Raw genomic sequence first — 3,562 nt, 5'->3', positions numbered from 1 at the left:
TCGCGCGCGCGCGCGCGCGTTTACGTATGACGGGAACTCCCCCACGACGTACGACTGTCCGACACCGTTCCCGGAACGATTAGGCGCGGAACAATGGAGCCCGCGGAACGCACGTGGGTCGTGACGCGCGACAAAACCGCAAAATGCGACCGTGATTAATCGGCCCTGGCCGTCCTCTTCGGCCGCGCAAGAACACGTCGTACCACGGGAACACGCCGTGACTCTATTTTCTTCTCTTCGTGGCCTCATGCCTTACTCGCGCAATCCTCCCGCGAGCGTGCGCTTAATGCGCGAGTACTCGCCCGTTCTACGTCTCGTGGAAGCCGATGATAAATTTCCACGACAACGAGCGTCCGTTTGTACCCTTCCTCGAGCGTTTCGGATAGGTGCAGCAACCTCCGTCACATTTTTCGCGAATGTTCGTGTATACTGGATGTAATGTTAGGAGCAATGTTAGGACTTTACCGTATATATACTTCTTCAATTTTAATTTTTATTTTTATGTGGAAATAAAACATGCGCAAAAAATTACATTACATAAAAAAATTATGATATTATTATTATTGTTATATTAAAAAAGCTTGTTTGATCTAAAGTTTAAATACCGTTATTTAGGACTTTAAAATGAAGATAATAACTTTTGAACAACTTTTGAACAACTTTTGAACAACTACGTTACAATTGTGCATTATAAGCATATTATATTGTACAATACATAGAAACAATGAAATTCAGATGTATGTGTAGATTTTACCTGAAGTTTGCACATAAATATTTAAAAGCGGAGGGCCAACCTTTGCATAAAGCATAAGCTGAGAAAAATGTCTGGTTGAATTAATTAGAATTCTAGTGGAGATAACCGGAATTCTGATTGATATAATCAGAATCTTCTGGTTTGTCCATTTTCAATCAGACATTTTAGTGAGAAAATCAAACCAATCGGAAAAGAAGGAAATAAGACACTTTGATTAATTTATTTTCTTATGTATTATATGCTCAAGTCGATCTGTGCTCTTGTCCTTAGGAATAAATTCATAGATATAGAAGAATAAAGGCGGACTGTGTATTCTCTGATTTTAGCATCTCCATTAGAAAGAATCGAGTATATAGCATCACTTTTCAATTCGATACTTTAAAAACAGCGAGTGATATGTTTCAAGCTATCTCACTTTTTCTAAATTGAGGTGGCAACTTCAGGAATACGCAATCTATTCTTATTACGTCTATGAATAGATCTCATTGTTAGATACTTCGTCACATATCCGGTAATTTTACGATCTGGAGGCATCTCTAATAAAAATCTTGGTAGAAATGTATGCAGTTTTCCTAGACACTTATCTAGTTACTATTTAATATTACTGTATTCTCATTAGTTGTGCCAATACTGTACGCACAACTAATAAGAATATAGTAATATTAAAGTAGAAAATGGATAAGAACTCAATAACGTTTTGTTCTGCCCATTTCATGAGCAGTTGAGTTGCTTATTAATCAATTTAATATTCATTACTTGTTGTGTTTCTATTCAATAATGGATTCAGTTTTTACGCAACTTTCGTATGCAGTAATTGCAAACAAAACGTTACATCCTGATTAGGATCTTAAGCAGTTTTTCTTCTCAGTTACTAGACAGAAGTTGGTACAACTATTTAAAGTAACTGCTAAAAAAATGCAGTCTCTCGCATGAAATTTCTATCAGGCGAGATATAAAGAGATAATAAATATCTATATCGATATGAAAAAAAAGAACATTATCATGTTTTAAATAGCTTTCTCTCAATTGAACGATACAATAAAGGAACAAAACTTTAAAAAGTTTTAATAATTAGAAATCTGATATTAAAAAAAATCTGATTTTATAAAAAAATTATATGATTCAATTTTTAAAACTAAAAAAGCGTGTATATCCGAGCGCGAATATTCCCGCGATCGATTAAGTGTTTGCGTGCTCGCGCGAAGCAAACAGAATGCACTCGTGGAGGACGAGGGCCCGATAAGGATACCATCGAGCGTGTATCGTCGCGACACAGCAAATGACCATCAGTCCCAGGACTAATATACCCGGACCCGAGGCGCCCATCGCGCGAACGCATACACGCATACTACACACACGCGAACGAATCGAATCGGACGTTGTACGCGAGATTACACGTGCAAGTCGCAAATTGCAAGTGTACGGGGGCAAAGATACCGAGGCGCCGGAGGTGGCCGTCGGCCGTTTCGAACCGGGCGCGCTGCTCCGACGCCAATATTAATTAAACGATCCCATAAGCGCCTAACAAACTAGCCGTACGTTAGGCGGTTTATTGGGGTCCCCGAGCGGGACGTTAAAATGTTCCAATCTTAATTAGGTAGGTGTTTACAGGAGGATAATTCCACGGGCCTTAAGTCGCTGCGCCGTTTCTACCGAGCGCGGGCCACCGGGCACGTCGCGCGGAGTCCTCTTTCTCGCGACGGCTCTTGCCGGTCTTGCGTCCTCCTTGCGTGGATACACCTTCCTCCGTTCTGCTGCGTCGTTGGTTTCACTCCCATACGATATTACAGTGTCCTTTGCCGCTGTGCTTCTTCGTTTTTGCTCTCCCCGGGGATGATCTTCCGATGTCCACTTCGTATCCTTCCTCTCCTTCGCATTTTTCGCGTCTCTCCCTCCTTTCCCTTCCTGCTTCTTCGAGGAGTGCCAGAAGCACACCTCGAAGGACGCGGAATACTGATTACGGTCATGGAGGAGGTCATTGAAATCTTTATGGTTTCTTTAACTTCTCGGAATTTCGACGTCACCGATATACACTGGTCTTGCGTAATTATCTGCCTGGGTTTTTTCTTCCTTTCTTCCTCTATCTTTGGGTAAATCAGCGAAGAAGAAAGAAACGAGTGAGAGAGAAGCTGCAGCGATTCGACAGGGCGAGTAATTTTCCTTTACTGTACGGGGCGATAAGATTTTTCGGCAAAAAGGATTTGCAAATTAAACGGCAATGTTTTATATATGTATACACGTTTCTCTACATCACAGTAATTGAGAAAGGAATTGTATGGTAGAATCTGATAGTCCCGAAATACATTGATAGCCAAAAATACAGATAAATGGATTTTACTCGATCGAACATATTATATGATATGAAAGTTTTTACTTTAGACATTATTATAGGTATTACACTAAAAAAAATAAGTGTTCAATTTTAAGATATTAAACATGTTTTATTCCTATCTCCAGTTTGCAAACACTTAAAGATGTTTTAATTTCAAATTTTTTTTCGATAAACAAAACACTATGTGTTTGGACTTAAAACACTAAACGTTTAAGATTAAAATATTCTTTATTAATAAACATTTATTTTGCAAAGATGTTTTAAAAAGGTAAACATTTTAAACGCTACACTTTTTAGTGTAATATAATTGAGATAATACAGATCTGATATTATTTTGAAAACATTTATTAACGGTGTAAGGCCTCTCTTATAAGACGTTTACTTTCGATGTACAAGAGTCTTGATATTCTGTATGCAGCTATGCCACGCAACAGCGCTGCGTAAACAGCAATTTGCGCTCGTTAGAGTAGCGTTTA

The sequence above is a fragment of the Trachymyrmex septentrionalis genome, unplaced genomic scaffold (genome assembly GCF_001594115.1).
Source record: "Trachymyrmex septentrionalis isolate Tsep2-gDNA-1 unplaced genomic scaffold, Tsep1.0 scaffold70, whole genome shotgun sequence".
Classification (NCBI taxonomy): Eukaryota; Metazoa; Arthropoda; class Insecta; order Hymenoptera; family Formicidae; genus Trachymyrmex; species Trachymyrmex septentrionalis.
This window is presented reverse-complemented; position numbering follows the sequence as displayed.